The following is a 17,543-nucleotide window of genomic DNA, read 5'->3' on the forward strand; positions in this document are numbered from 1 at the left end:
CAGTTGTTCCCCATTGAAAAATGTTGTCCCAACAGTGGCTGCTGGTGCGGCTGGGCTGCTCTTAATATTCCACAGCCTTTTCTGGGTCTGGCAAAGCTGCTGGGCATGTGAAAGAGGGAGGAGACTTGCTTTCCCATTCAGCCAGCAGAGGCACCAGACCTGGAAGGCAACTCCTTCCCACCTGTGCACAGGTGACACCACCTTTTGAGGTACCACCCAGTGTGGTCTGCACCCCCTGAGACAAAAGATGCTGTTTCTCAGCTATTTTTCATGAAGTCTCCAGCTGCTCTCTTCTGTTGGTGAACAGAGCTGCACATGCCCTACAATTTCTCCTGGGCCCTCTAAACCAGCATACTGTCTCAGGGGCCAGTGCTGAAGTATTCTACTCACAGTTCAGTCAATTTGGTCTGAGAAAAGGTTGCCATCTTGTCCTTTACCTCAGGCTTAGCCAGACCTCTATTATACCTAGCTTAGGGACTATGCTTAGCTGTGGGGAAGGATCAGGCATTTTTGTGGACTGACTGTAATGAAGACCCATAAGAGACTTGCAGATTGTTCCTTTTGTCACCAGGACTGGAGACAGAGAATGCAGTCCTGCCAAAAGGATAATGTGATAATGATGTCAAAACAGGAAGGATGGAGGAGGTGCTGCCTACACTTCTGAGACTCTATGGAAAGTGAAAAGGATAGTGAGGTCCCTTAAAGCCATCTGTCTCTGTTTCTATGGAGGCAGGGGTGATGGGGGTGGAGAGGGCCCCTTCGGTGGGCAGATTCCCAGGACCTCCTTTCCAAACACCAGGTGGATTGTGTTGCTCTTTGAATCTATAATTCACATTCCAAGTGACCCATTTATAAATGTGTCAATCAGGATAACTTTCTTGGCTCAGCCAAATGTAGACACTTTCACATGGAAATAATGCTAAAGCCATAATGTGTTATTTGTGCTCAAACTGGATTACACAAGCAGGGCACTCTGCCTGGCCTGATATTATTATATCAACGGGACATTCCTTTTCCCTCCAAAGATTAAGAACTGAAAGAAACCTAATTCCAACAGCCAGCAGTTTGGGTGAAACACTGTCAGCTTTCCTGGAAAGTGCTGCAAATTGTAGTTTGCTTGTTACACTTAAAGCAGCAGATGAACCACTGAGCCAAAAACTTTCCTGAGAGTTTCATTATTCCAAATCTCAATGTTTGAAAATAGTGTCATGTGTTTAGAAATACATGTCAAAGCCCCACTGAAGTCAATATAAAGGATTCTGCTCAGTTACAATGGGCTTCCAGTTAAGAATATAGTCCTCCAACCAGTGGTCCTTACAGAAAAGCAAAGCATTTGGGCTATTTAAAATTCACACTTGGCAGAATCAGTTTGAAAAAGTGCATTTGCTGCTCTTTTGCTATTAGGAGGAGCAGCAGAAAAATGGCAATTGCTTATATTAGTATGGCTTCCCCCTACATTTGGTTGATGTATGAGAATTTACCCTTTTGGACTACAGCTCCTGAGAATCCTCCAGACAGCAGGTCCCCAGACAGGATGGCCATTGGCCCTGCTCACTCAGGGATTCTGAGAGCTATAGTCATACAGAGACTCTTCCAAGTTTTGCTTTAGTGACAAGAAAAAGGATCCAGAAGGTGCTTTACAGCCAGCCCTCCTTATCTACGGATTTTTTATCCACAGATTCAAGCATCCACGGTTTGAAAATATTACCAAAAAAAGTATAAATTCCAAATAGCAACCCTTGATTTTCCATTTTATATTAGAGACACCATTTTCCTTTTCCATTATATTTAATGGGACTTGAGCATCCATGGATTTTGTTATCCACAGGGGTTCTGGAACCAAACTCCAGTGGATAACAAGGGTCCACTGTAGTATGATCATTTTCACATTCACATTGTCAGAATGGATTGGTTGTGATTCTGCAACCACTACTATTCTTTCCAGTGGAGGTTTTTTTTTAGTATCCCCATACTTTTTTTCAGCAATTTGACATGTCTCATCAAAGCGTTCCAAGATTTCCTCACTTCTTTTTTCATCCAAGGAGATTCAGTACTTTATCACACATGGCTATTAATCCACCATGAAAGGTCGATAATAGCACCTTTGGGAATGCCCATCACACAACACCATCTCCTTATCATCACTGCCTTATCTTCCAATCATGGTTAGCCCACCCGTTGCCATTCATTAGGAAAACCTATCAATAAGCTCTCTATCACACTGGTATAGCACTAGTCAACAGGTGCAGTAAATTATCCAGTGGCAGTTCTGGGATGGCATGGTCACATGGTACCAGTGTCTTCTTCTCTCCCCTTCCCTTCACTATTCCAGATGTAGGGTTGGGGTTTTCCTTTTTCTTTTCTTTTTTCTTTTTTTATTAAACCATATTAGCACAATTCCAGAACAGTGTTAACCCCCCCACACACACACACACACCAAACATAAAAGGCATGCTGCATAAGACATAATATTGGGAGCTGGAGATGAGGGCAAAAGAGAGAGTGTGGGACCAGCAACAGCCCAGTCACACTAATGATAGGATGTGCAGTAGCAACTGCTCTCAATCCAGTACTATATGTATGTACTTTCCTTCATTAAGTGGATAGCAGTGAGAATGGGGATCATGTAATAAAGGCCTCAACAACTTGCCTCTTCTGTGTTCTGAAATTAACCAGAATGCTTGGATTATCACATAACTATCTCAAAATTTAAGCCATACTGGCAATATGAAGTAACTGTAGATGGAAAATACTGCCTCCATCCTTCACTCCATCAAGTTAATAGCATTTGAGCTGAATTTGCCTAATCTTTATAATTTTGTAATTCTTTACAAAGATCTTTTAGAAGTTACTGCTCTGTAGTTTTTGCAACCACTCTCCCTGCTATGTCTCATTAATGAGACACAATGAGCCTACATGCTGCAAAGATCATTACACACAGGGACAGAGTCCGATTGGTAAGCACACATTTATATGTTCTCCTCTCACTGATGTGTAATTAAAATCATTGCCACAGTTGAAGTTGAAAGGTCTTTTCAAAATACAGTTTAAGCTCTCCTAAATCTGGTGTATGTGTGTGCACCAATCTCTATATGTCTTTGTGTTCGTACTAGCTATCATGTTGTGCTTCCAGGGGGCATTAAAAAGAGCCAACAGTTGGGGCAAATTAGTTCAGTTTAATTAGCAAGGAAATTATTCATTCCATTTAATTAGAAAGAGAAATTCTCCTTTCAAATTGTGAACATTGTGGAATAATTAGTCAAGCAAATATATAATCTTCATTCTTAGACATCACCTGGTTTGAAGGATCAACAAGTGTCATTTCCATCTATAATTGCAATATTGAAGTGAGTATGATCATGTCAGAGGTTTCTAGAAGAATAAGCAATGGATGAAAGAATATAATCTAGAGAGGCATTTAGAACATCACAGTTAAATACCCATTTAAGAAATTAATGTTGAATCTTATAACTCAAGGCATAAAACAGGCTCTAAATTATAGGATTAGTAAAATGTCACTTTGGGCAGTTTATTCCGTAACTGTCCACTGTGAAATTCCTTGTCTGCTTCTTATTCTCAGGCTCAGCTATTTGGTTTCACATCATACACAAAAACTGGATATTAAGCTAGATGGGAAATTCTGTATGTAATTTTGCATACACTGTTATCCTATGTCCCCAGTAAGTGGGCATTAGAAAGGAAGAAAATGTAGAGTTATTGAAACTTCAACAAAATAGGAAAGCTAGAAATGAAACAAGCTTATACTTTTAAAAGATGGTAATCTTGATTGTAGGCAAATACCATAAAAACATTCATGAGAGATGAGATCACAAAACATCTGGAGATATATGAGCTCAATAGAGAGTTGTCATCAGGGTTTCAAAAAGGATAAATTTAGCCTGAGAAAGCTAGTGGAATGTTTAGGGTGAACACAGGGTGAAATGATGGAGCCTGGCATTTTGAAAGGACATCAGGCCTGTTCCACCAGATGATTTTCCCACTTGGACAATTATTATTTTCATGTAGAAAAATCATGAGCCTACTCATTATCTAACATGTGATATACATAGATGTCTGTTTTGCTGTGTTAACATGCAATGAGAACCATCTCCTGGTTACTCAGAATGGAGCAGAAGGGCACCCAAGTTGCAGCCAATCATTGCCAAATAAAAAATACTGGAGGAACGATAAAGGACAGCCTCTAGGATAAAGAAAAGGGCCCAGGACCATCCCTAACATTGTGCAGAGGGAGGCAGATACCTCAGGCAGCAGATTTTAAGTGTAACGGAAGATCAATAAATAGTTCATTATTTAATTTCTTACAACTACAGGAACAGGAAAGGGTGCTTGTGGGATATTTTGCCTCAGGAACCAAAATAATTTAGCTCACTTTGTGCATTATGCACAGTGATATGGATAGTTGGAAGTACTATTTGTTGTTCCACTTCAGGTAGCAAAATTTATTGATCCAGATCATGGGTTGGAAAATATATATGGGACTTATAGGGAAACCATGGGGATTATCAGATGGGGACGGGATGGAGAGAGGAGAAAAGCAGATTGCTCTCCCATCCTTATCCTGTCCTTATCATGATCACACTAAAGCATTTCATACACGTTGCACTTATCCTGTCATTATCCTGTCACTGAAGTGGAATTATCCTGTAATTTTGTATTAACACAAACTCCCCTTAATACAAAATGACAGGACAATTCCACTTCAATGACGGGACAATGACAGGATAAGTGCAACATAATTTAAAACTCTTTTGCGTGATCACGGGCAGTTCACAGATGGGACACTGACAAGATAAGCGCAATGTCGTATGCACATCTTTTTGCGATTGCACCATAAGGCCGTAAGAAGGACATGACTAGGACATCCTTTCCCCCATTTTATAGTTCTTGGGCTGGATATAACTGGGCCCTTTTTCATCAAACCACATACTAGGTGCCAAAACTGTTCTCAAATAGCACCATATTAGGTAATGGGTGGAAGGACTGAATGATTATAAAGATTGGTTCTTTTCTTGATTGGGCAATAAACATTGGATGGTTCCCTTGAGCACCTCTGTGGACAAGCACTGGAGTGCTGCACAAAAATGTCATCTAATCTGCATTGCACAGCTAGGGAAAAGGCAGCCTTTGTCCTCACAGAACTACAGGCTGCTCCTTTCCCTGGCTAGTGCTCAAACTCCATGGCCAGTCAGTGGCTAGCTACAGCTGCACCTGCACATCTTTTGGCTGCTGTTACACATTTCTTTGAGCAATATTACTCAAAGTACTTATGCTGGCCTACTCCTGAAATAAGAGGATCCTGGCCACTGAAAACTAAATGACAGGGATAAAGTTTTTAGTTTATCCTTTCCTTTTGTATTCACAGGATTATTGGATTTCCCCCCCATCAATAGCAAAGTATTCACCATTCAGTTCCCTACTTGTTGTATGAAGTGATACAGTCCAGGAATCACAGCATCTGCTGCTTATATGAACCAGTGATCAAATACACTAAACCATATTAGAACAGAAATGTACTACACTTTAAGGTCACTGATGGCTCAGATGCAGACTACCCAGAAAAGCGAATGGAAAGACCAAACACTTATCCTCTTATCCCAGCACTTCTATATAATGTCCTAAGCCATTTTAAGAGACTTCCACTACCTGGTGCCCTCCAGATCTGTTGGATTACAGCTCTAGGCAGCATGCCAGCTGAGAATGATAGGAATTAAACTCCAGTACATCTGGCGAGTGTCCAGTTGGGAAAGATAATGATACATTTTCAGAATGTTTTTTTCAGAATATGAAAAGAATCTGTAAAGAGAAGACATTGTCAGCCTTTTAATGAATACACACACACACACACACACAGAGTATATATATACACACACACACAAAGTATATTTATACACTTGTATAAATGTGTGTGTGTGTGTGTGTATTTGCTGTGGCTAATAGGTACTTTATGGGATGCAGTGGCTTAGTGTTTAAGACATCAGTTCTGACAATCGCAAGGTTGGCAGTTCAAGATCTGGGTGCTGCATGATGGGGTAAGCTCCTGTCACTAGTCCCAGCTTTTGCCAACCTAGCAGTTCGAAAGCATGCAAATGCAAGTAGATAAATAGGTACAACTTTGGTGGGATGGTAATAGCATTTGGGGTAGTCATGCTGGCCACATGACCACTGGAGTAGTCCTCAGACAATGCTGGCTCTTTGGCTTAGTAATGGAGATGAGCACCGCCCCCTACAGTCGGTTACGACTAGACATTCATCTCAAAGAACTATCTTTACCTTTACCTATAGATAATTTATGCTCTGATTTAAGATTTTTTTTAAAAAAAATGGAAAATATAATCAGCATAATTAATATTAACGCATGGAGTCTCATATATGGAAAGGGATGCATTTAACCACCCTGCATCAGGCAACAAATATATTAGGATGGTCACAGAGAGGAATGATATAATAAAATCTTTGGCTAATCTATTGGGTAGGTTTGGTTCAGCAAGTGGGTGGAGGGGGGAGTTGGACAAAATTATCCTTGTTATATGAATTTCAGCTCACTGCACACATCCAATATTCAATGAGATGTGTATCTATGAAAAACACTGTAAACACAGATGTATTTCCCAATAGGTACATTGTTCATAAAGCTCAGGTTTGAGTACCTAGAGTGTGTATGTATGTATGTATGTATACACACACACACACACACACACACCAGTCTCTTTCATGTCAGCATTCTCTGCAGATGCCAGCCACAGATGCCGGCAAAACATCAGGAATAAACTGTTCTAGAACACCGCCACATAGCCTGAAAAACCCACAAAAAACTACCTAGAGTTATTTTGCTGTAGTGACCTAACATATTAAAAGCTACTACACCTTCCATGATAAATTGTATCAGCTTAATAACCATCACCAACATCAACAATGAACTCTGTTTTGTTAAATCACTAAGATGTTGACTTTGAGCCTTATCACATGAAAATTGAAACTGAAATGGAGATGGAGAACAGCGACTTTCTCCATGCCTCTCCACATGCTGTCGTAGCACTTGCTAATCATAAAAGTGTGCCTTTTGCTGAACTGATTTTTTCCACCACAACAAAAGACATGCTCTTACTCTTCTCTCTCTGAGGAAGAGAATGGAAGTGATACAGTGACATGCGGAAAGGCAAGGAGAAAGCCTCTACTCTCCCGCTCCTTTTCAGCTTTCTTTTCTCATGCCATAAGGTCCTTACATGAAGATGGATCCCATGAAATTCAGGGTGGTGTATACTTCTTAGCAAGCATACCTGTAGACATTTTTCATAATGTGAAAGTTTAATTTGTCTTTTCGTATACATTTTATGAATATGGAAAAGGATCTTGTAGCACCTTTGAGAAAAACTGAAAGAGAGACGTTGATAGCATGAGCTTTCATTACTTGAGCCTACTTTCTTAGATGCATGTTATGAAGTCACTAATAGCCAAGTCACAGGAAAATCAAATGTTTTGGTGGTTGGGTACCTGAGTCTATAGACAAAACATTTTCTATAGTAAGTTAGTCTGTCAGCTGCATGCAAACATTAGTTCTCTTCTTCCAATTCCGACAGGGCTGAAAATCCAAAAGCAGTTGTGTGTCAGCCACCATAGTATTCATCAAGACATAGTGTTTATTAGAAATGTTGGACTGAAAACAGTTATGGGGGGAAAGGCCAAATGCAACCTCTGGTTGAAACTGTAACACAAATATCTATTCTGTAGCACACAAATTCAGTGGGCTCTTCCATTCCAGACACCACCACCCCCCCATGTAAGGAAAAAAACACGTATGCTCAAGCCCAATTGAAAAAAATGTGTCACGGCTTCAGTGTAAGCTGAAAGCTGTGTATGGTGCAGGTGCACTGTAACTGGAAGAAAGTATAATGTGTTGCTGGAGAAGAGTTCTATAGATATTGTGGACTGCTGAAAAGACACGTCAGTGGGCCCTAGAGCAGCTCAGATCAGAATTCTCCCTAGAAATCAAAATGACTAAACTTTGGCGGGTTACAGACTGCCGAAAAGCGGTGGCCTGCACCCGCCCCTTTCCCCACCGGATCGGGGCCTCAGTGGCCAGAGTGGCAGCTGCTGAGGCCCCGATCCGCCACTTTCCAGGCTGAGGGGAAGCAGCAAAAGGCCCCTTCCCTGCAGCCTGGAAAGGGGTGTCCTTGGGGCTTCAAGCCCCAAGGACACCCCGCGGCGGCGGGGAGGAGGAGAAAGGGGCTGCTTGGCCCCTTTCTCCTCTGCGTCACTGGGCGCAGCCATCTGAAGGCTGCACCCAGCGACACAAACGGCAAAAGGGCTGCTTGGCCCCTTTTTCCTCTGCGTCACTGGGCGCAGCCATCTGAAGGCTGTGCCCAGTGACACAAACGGCAAAAGGAGCTCCGTTTCGGAGCTCCTTTTGCGGCCGGGGAAGGGGCGTACTATGCGCCCTGGCGCGGTGTGATGACGTCACGTCTGTGCCGCCCCGTATAGAGGCGGCACGGTCATGATGTCGTAATGGCGGTGGCCGTGTGGAACGGCTGCTGCCATTTTGTGCACGCTCTGCGCGTCCTAGGGTTGGGGGCATCCGGAAAGGATGCCCCTTTCTAACCCTAGCATGCGCAGAGCGCGCACTTTTAGGCCCGTTTGTAACAGGCCCATGTCTGAGAAGACATGACTCACTAGAAAATACATTAATGTTAGACAAGGAGAGCAACTGGGAAAAAAATAAGAATACCACATTACAGATGGATGGACTCAATCAAGGAAGCCATGGCCATGAATCTGCAAGAACTGAACAGAGCTGTCAAGGATAGGGTGTCTTGGAGATGTCTCATTCATAGGGTCACCATAAAATGAAGCTGAATTGAAGGCAGTTAACAACAACAACATCTATTCCAGCTGATGTTGTGATGGATAGCTATTCCATTAAATGTATCCAATTCTATGCATTCTAGATGGACAAAGATAACCAAGACCAAATAAAGAAAAGTATGCTTTCTTATGCCAACATTCATAAGATGAAGCTAGCCATAACAATATCTTACAAACACTTTCCAAAACTAGTTTGAAAAGTGAAGACAGAGTGTTGGTTAGTCATATATCTCCCAGTCATCCAGACTGCCCTCTGCCTGACCTTCTATAAATGTGGCTCTATACACAAGAGCGAAATTCACTCTCAAATACATGAAAACACAGAATAATTGATACACATTCCTGAGAAGCTAAAATTATTTGACTCTTGGATTCATGCCTTAAAGCACAAAGTAAAACATGTAGTAATTGCTCTAAAATGGTTTGGCATGCTTTAGTGCCTGCCTTGTTATTTAATTGTTTTGTGCTCATTTGAGATAATTTCTCCCACACATACTTAACAGTAAAGTTCAGTTAAAGAGTGGAAAACCTAAAGGGCTAGACAAAATGAAGAAGCAGAATAGTGAGTCAGAAAGACATCTGTTCTGTGGAATAAGAGAAAAGAAGAAAAGAAATAAAAAGAGGATCTGTACAATATGAGGAGTGGGAAGGCAACACCAAGTGCATGGGAAACAGAAAACAGTAGTTTGGGAGGAAGATATAGAAAGGGAAGCACCGATTATGAAGGAAAAAAAGAGAACATGAAACAGAGGGCAAAGAAAACAGTTTAAACTAAAACCAAAAAAAAAAAAAAAATAATAATGTGAATTAAAGAGGAAAGAAGCACATGGCATTATCTGTATCTATGGGAACAAATATGTTATTTTAAAAAACAAAGTGTGTGTGTGTGTGTGTGTGTGTGTGTGTGTGTGTGTGTATCCTACCTTATATCAAACCTCCCAGATGGAATTGGTTCAACCTGCATTTCCACTGTGAGAGAATCATGGGATGAAGAGAAATGATTCCATATCCACCCTTTACAAAGTTGAATATGGTTTGAAAGAACTCATGCTCATTGTGTGCATTTTAAACCCAACTTTATATCTGATACTACTACTACTACTACTAATAATAATTTTTATTTCTACCCCGCCTTTCCATAAAAAATGATCAAGGCGGCTTACAAAAGTTAAAAACATTACAATACAAGATAAAACAAGACAATATGAAGTTAAAAACATAGCTACAAGAGATAAGAACAGGAATCAATAAATTACATATATCAAGGCAAGAAAGGGAAAAAAATCAATTTACAATGGTCCGGGGTCAAAAAAGGAAGGGGACAGAGGCAGAGAAAACAATTAACTAAGGTGGGAAGGCCAACCGAAATAAATGGGTTTTTAGATTTTTCTTAAAAGAAGCCAGTGAAGCGGCGGAGCGGAGCTCTACAGGGAGCTTATTCCAAAGGGAAGGGGCAGCGATGGCAAAAGCCCTCTGTGAGGTCCTCACAAAGTGTGACCTAGGGACCTCCAACAGATTTGTCCCGGATGTACGAAGAGTGCGGGGCGGATTATATGGGGAGAGGCGGTCCTCCAAGTACCCTGGGCCCAAGCCATTTAGGGCTTTATAGGTCAAAACCAACACCTTGTATTGAGCTCGGAAGCAAATGGGCAGCCAGTGAAGATCTTTTAAAATAGGTGTTATGTGGTCCGACCTGGAACTGCCAGCGACCAACCTAGCTGCCATATTCTGCACCATTTGTAGCTTCCGGGTTTGGTACAAGGGTTGCCCCATGTAGAGCGCATTGCAGAAATCCAATCGAGAGGTTACCCAAGCATGTACAACAGTTTCAAGGTCCCCGTGGTTCAGGTAGGGACGCAGCTGGCGTATCAGCCGAAGCTGATAACAAGCACTCTTGACCGTCGCATCCACCTGAGATGTTAGCTGGAGCGACGAATCAAGAAGCACTCCCAAGCTGCGCACCGAGTCCTTCAAGGGGAGCGTGACCCCATTCAGGACCGGGTGACAGATCTCACCACCCGAAGCCGGGGAACCTATCACCAGTACTTCCGTTTTCCCTGGATTCACACTGAGTTTGTTCTCCCTCATCCAGCCCATTACCGACGCCAAGCAGGCATCTAGAGGAGAGATGCCGTCCTTAGTTACTGCATCAGTCGGAGACACAGAGAAGACTATTTGGGTGTCATCAGCGTACTGATAACACCGCGCCCCGTGTCTCCGGATGAGTCCCTGTTTCTGCCAACCTAGCAGTTCGAAAGCATGTAAAAGTGCAAGTAGATCAGTAGGTATCATTTTGATGGGAAGGTAACAGCGTTCTGTGTGCCTGAGCATTTAGTCATACTAGCCACATGACCACGGAGTCATCTTTGACAGCACTGGCTCCCTTGGCTTAGTAACAGAGTTAAGTAGTCGGACACAACATGACAATCTTGTCAAAGGGGAAACCTTTATCTTTACCTTTAAAGAGATTTTGGAGGTTTTTGTATTGTTTCAAATTCCTGCAAAAACTAATTTGACTAGCAGTGATTGAGGGAGAAATTTTTTTGTGTTGAACTCCAGAGGAACGGATCCTCACTGTTTAACAGCAATAATTGTCCCACAAGGACAGTCTGGTTAAGACCTATTCAGATTCAGTAATCATGGCTGTTGCACATGCATTGGTTTTAGGAATGTCAGAGGCTGCATTAGTGTCATCCTTCATATACTTCATCAGTGTGCTTGTTTATTCATTCCTTTCTGTGAACAATTCTTCTCCTCCTCCTTCTCTTCCTCCAAAATTTGAAATGGTAGTTGCTAGGGATGGTTAGCCATAGCACAACAAAAACTTTCTCGAAACCCATAGAGTAATGTCCCATATCTGTAAATGCCCCAAATGTCTGACCTTCTCTGCTCTTTTACCAATCTCTTTTCATAGTTTTATTACTAGGGTCCTGCTTTTAACTGCCATTTAGAAGAGCTTTGTATTCTGTCTGCTGCACAGCATAGTTCTTCTGCTAAACAAATGCTACAGAATTACTGAACAATATTGGTAATAGTAGTATTGGCATATGGAGGGTGTATTAAATTATTTGTTCTTGCTGTGTTCCACATCATTCTTAATTTAGACTCATGGCTTAAAAGATTTGCTATTCCTCAAAATAGGAAAAGTGGGAAAGCAGGAGCTGTGACAGAGACAATTATTAAATGTTAACAGCATCAGAAACCAAGCTAAAAATTTCTGATGTAATATTCTTTCTGGTTCTTTATAAAATAAGCAAAACTCAGCTGAAATGTGGTAAATAAATAAATAAATAAATAAAGTAGACCTTTCTGTCTATGCTTCAGTACCAAACCTCCTATCAGAAATGATGACATGACACTGCCTTTATACCTACTCATACTTTGTCCATTTGGCCCAGTATATGCTGTTCTGACTGGCTGTGCTTCTCCATGACTTGGCTAGGCCTAGAACAGGGAACAGTTTGCTTTTCTAGACTGTATCTCCCAGATTTCTGGAATTGTATTCCAGAAAGTTATGTCCAGGGCTTACCTGCAATGAAAAATAAGATGGCACCCTTGTTTCCAAATGCAGTGTACAGAAGCTGACTGGAGTGGCAGATGAATCTTCAGAATTGGCAAAAGCACTTGAACCTGAGCATAGCAGGCTAGATTGCATGTGCACGACAAGACTGCATGACACACAGTCTATTGTTCAGTGTGGGGATGACAGTGGAGGTTCGGCAGTATGGCTGCCGCCACCATCACTGCTGTATTAGCCAGCATCTACCATCTCAAGAAGCTGATAGGGCTTGTCCTGTGTTGATCCCTGGTCTTTCCCATTCATCATACCTGAGATCTTTTTAATTGAAGAAGCCAAGAAATTAAACTAGGAATTTTGATAGGAAAAATGCATTTGTAAAGTTGGAGTGAATGGGCAAAGTCCATGTAACTCTCCTTTATCAACTACTCCAACCCAGCAGGGGAGAAAAAGAAATTGCAGCAGATATTGCAAGTGGGGAGGTTGAGTAACAAACTAGGGAACTTATCCCATTAACAAATAAGCCGTCTTACCTCTTCTGGGTTGAATTCAGGATCTAGGATGCCCCAGGATGTTATCATACCTAAATCGGTGCCTATCAGGCCAGGATGATGCTGCGCAGATGCATCCTGGGTCAAAGCCTCACTCATCTGGCCAATTTTTGAAGCTGGAAGCTCCCCGACTTCAAAAAAGTGCTGGCTGAGTGAGGCTTTGACCAGGGATGCATCTGGGTGTTGGCATCCCAGCTAGATAGGTGGTGATTTAGGTATGATAACATCCAGGCACATCCTGGTTCCTGAATTCAAGCCAGAAGAGGTAAAATGGCTTATTTGTTAATGTGATAAGCTCCTAGATGTAATTTTCTTCATGTTTGGGGGCCTCTTGGCTTTGACAATGTAACCCTGCCCTATGGCACAACATCATCAGTGGGCATCAGTCACCACTGTTCTTACACTGAGTTACAGTTGTTCCCCACTGAAGCATTTTGCTTCCATTGGAAATAATGCTGGGGGATGGGCACAAAAATGGTGAATATGGGATTACACTTCTATCATTTTCAGAAAACTAAAAATTCCAACAATGTGAACAAAGTAACCTAGAAAACCGAGTAAGTGCTAAACACAGCTTCTGAAAGCTTCATCAGTATGTTGTTGCACCCACTCACACACACAATCCCCACACAGGTGATAACTATTACAATTGTCCTGCAAGGTTATATCTTACTCTTACCCTACTAGTAAAATTGGCAAGGAACCAAGAAAGCTGCAGTCTTAAGCAACAGCAAAGACATTCTTAACATTCTTCACTTAAAGTATATATGCCAATAGAAATTCTTTGTTTCTGAGATGCCATTTAAAATTACCAAATGACTATTTTTGGTTAGCAGACTTGTATGCACTAGGTAATGAATAACAAAATAACTGAGAGCCACAGCAGCAATATATTATTTGAACCTTTTCAAACTGAAATGCTAGTACCAATGACTTAGCATAAATGTTTATTTTTTAAAAACAAAACAAAGCACAAATGCTACTCCTTTTCATATGTTGCTGTGTACCTTCAAAATCTATGGAGACCCTAAGGCAAACCTATCACGTTTTTTTTCTGGAGATGAGAGTTTGTAATAAGCAGGGAATAGAACCCTGATGTCGAGAGTCGTAGTCCAATGCTCAAACTGCTACACCATTCTACTTATCTTTTCCATATCCAAATCTCTAATCTAAAAGGTACATGATGGCTGATATACTACTAGTGACAAACACCAAAGTAATACTGCCATATGACTTTTACTGACCAGTGGAGAATAAAAGGGAGCAGTGAAAGAGTGTCTAGCTATATGCCTCTAGCTGGATGCATAACAGCAAAGACATCCTTTGATTATTCCCAGGAATCCTCTGGTGCCAGGGATGACATTGTAGTTGGATGACTGGCTATAGGCATAGCCAGATGCTTAAACACCACTACCCTGCACTCTCCACTGGCCATTAAATGGCCAGGTAGGAGGTGTCCCTGCAAAGCAAGATGAACCCTGTGGGAGGGAAAAGGGGAAGCAGACCTTTATACTATGGGGCAGTACACACAGGCGCTTTGTGAGGTCCTGACTCCAAAATTAGGGCTCGCTACAGTGCAGCATCTATATGTGCTGAGCCCTAATATTGGCACCATTACATCACAAGGCTGCAACCTCATCCACCTGGGGCACAGCCTCATGACATAAGGGCGCCAGAGCGCCCACACACCTCTGGGCAGAAGTGATGTCATAAGAGATGCAACACAGCCCTTATTGCGCCACAAAAAGGAGATGCTCTAGATGGCTCCTTTTTTGCTGCGTAGAGTTGCCGCCCTGCTTAGTTGCTCCAGCAATGTGGCACAGCAAAGAGGGGCAGTGTTTCCCTGCCTGCATGTACAGCCCCTATATTTTCCAGTCCAGGATTTCAGCCATAATCATTTATGTAGCTATAAAAAGTTTGTAAGGATCAACAAAAAAAGAAGCAATGTTTATGTACAGAACAACAGTACAGTGTTTACAAAAGTTTTGTATACTTTGTCTTTAAAAAAAGGTGTGAATCCTGTATTCAGACCAATGCATATATGATGCTCTTATATTAATTTTAAAAATCAGAATTAAAATATGTGTACATCCATTCCTTAGCTATACAGTATGTACAAACTGAACAGAAATCTCAATTTTTTTCATGATCAAAACTACCCTGAAGAGAAGGTAAATGTAAGCAATGTGTTTTAGGTTTCAAAATGCATGCATATGTGTGCACGTGTGTGCACACACATGCATGCATTACTCCCATGTGCTAAAGAATAAATTCTATTGTACTTTCTGGGATTTCTTACCAGGCAAACATGCACAGGATCAGATGACAGTGTATTTCATGGTTTGCTACATACAACTGATTTCATCAGGATTTAAGCATGTTTAGGCTAAAGCATGGCATAGTGATTTGAATGTTGGACTATGACTCTGGAGACCAGGGTTCAGTTCTGCACTTGGCCATAAAACTGACTGGGTGATCTTGGGCAAGTCACATGCTCTGAGCCTCAGGGGAAAGCAATGAGAAAACCTCCTCTGAACAAATCTTGCCAAGAAAACACCATGATAGCTTTGCCTCAGGGCCACCATAAATTGGAAACGACTTGAAACCACACAACAACAAGAAGGCTAAAATCCAAGCCACTGGTAAACTCATTGAATTCTGCATTTACTCCTGATTGTGCTGTTAATTTTCTTTTGACAATTCTTAGCATTTTTCAAGGTACTGCTATCCATCTTTGTCCAAAAAACATTTATGGACCCAATAGAAATGTAAGAGGAAATTGTTTCCACTCTACTTAAAAATGCACACACATTTTCCAATATGTTTTCTTTTGAGCCAAGTTACATCAAGAATACTGTACTGAATAATTTATTTCAACATTCATACCTTCAAAAACATAATACATACTGCCATCCTGAATTAAAGATGAACATGTCTGGACATAAGTGGGCTTGCAATTAAATTGTTTGCCTAAAGCTTCTGTGGGTTACCACCCTTACGGAAAAATATATATATATATTGCTTATGGTTGTCTTTATTTTGGGTTCTTAACTTGCCACCTTGGCTGAAAAGTATCCATTTTGTCCAGAAATATAAACTTGCAAGCTTGTAATTGCTATTTTCCACTGATATCTACTGAGAAGGAAAAGGCAATGTCCCATCCTCTGTGTGCTAGCTTTTTTTAATCTTTGAATAGCTAACTGGTATTTTTTTTGGGGGGGGGGGATGGCTGATGCTTGATTTTCTCAATTTTGTAATCTAGTCAGGGCAATACAGAAGACATTCAGGTGTCCATCCTCTGTCCATCCTCACACCAGCCTCCATAGCCTCTCTGCCCTAACCCCTTCCCAGCAAGAAAAAAGAAAAACAGCCTGCTGAAAAACAGTGAGGGAGAAGGAAGAGGAAGGAACAGAAGCATAACCATGTCTACTAGCACCACATTGTTGCCTCCATATTGGAGCAGCTTCAAGAGGAACCTATCTCACATGCATCACCAGTGGAAAGGCAGATCAATTGGGAGGCATGGATGGGTTTTGTCCATCAGTGAGAAAGAGTGCTCCAGCAATGGATGGACTACTGACCAGCTACTGGACAGACACAGCATCATGTGATCAGACTCATATCAGGCATAGAACTGGACTATACTCACTGTAAGGCCACAAGATGCTCAAATTCCACTTTTCAAGCCTTGTGTGATAAAGTTCTATGTAATCCCAAAAAGTCATGTTTCCAAGTTCTGATCCAGATCTTCTCACCCAGTTATTGGTAGAATAAATGAACCTATTATTATTATTATTATTATTATTACCATCATTGTATATCCTGCCTTTCTCCCAACATAGGGACTCATTAGGGTTGCTCGAGTAAAAACTGGAAAGGAGAACAATACTTTTAATGGTTGTGTAGAAGAGACAGTGTTCTTTGCCACACAAGTAGGTAACATGCAACGTCTACACAACCACTGAAACCCTGTTCAGTTTGCAGTCTGGCAACTCTATGAAGTTTATCACATTAGGGAGATCAGATTATCTGTCACAGTGTTGGCAATTTATGTGGATCTTTGGCTCACTCCCATGGACTCTGCCATGGACTAAACTCCATGTCTACTGATGTGTGGTACAGTAATATTTAGAAGGGGATTTCTTATCCTTCTGTTAAGGAAGGGAAGGGATAAAATTACCAGCTTGGTAGATGAAGGGAATGCTGTGGATATAGTATATCTTGATTTTAGTAAGGCCTTTGACAAAGTTTCCCATGATATTCTTGCAAACAAGCTTGTAAAATGTGGGCTAGATAAGGTCAGTTATATGGATTTGTGATTGGTAGACTGGCCAAACCCAAAGGGTGCTCAACAACGGCTCCTTTATATCCTGGAGAGAAGTGACCAGCTCTGTCCTGGGCTCAGTGTTCTTCAACATCTTTATCAATGACTTGGATTTCAAATTTGGAGATGACACCAAATTAGGAGGAATAGCTAAGACTCCAGAGGACAGGATCAAAATTCAAAATGACCTCAATAGATTAGAAAGCTGGGCCAAAGCTAACAAAATGAAATTCAACATGGAGAAATGTAAGGTACTGCACTTAGGGAGGAA

Source organism: Sceloporus occidentalis, unplaced genomic scaffold, assembly GCF_023333645.1.
Source record: "Sceloporus occidentalis isolate IW3139 unplaced genomic scaffold, rSceOcc1.0.p SCAF_5, whole genome shotgun sequence".
NCBI classification, from domain to species: domain Eukaryota; kingdom Metazoa; phylum Chordata; class Lepidosauria; order Squamata; family Phrynosomatidae; genus Sceloporus; species Sceloporus occidentalis.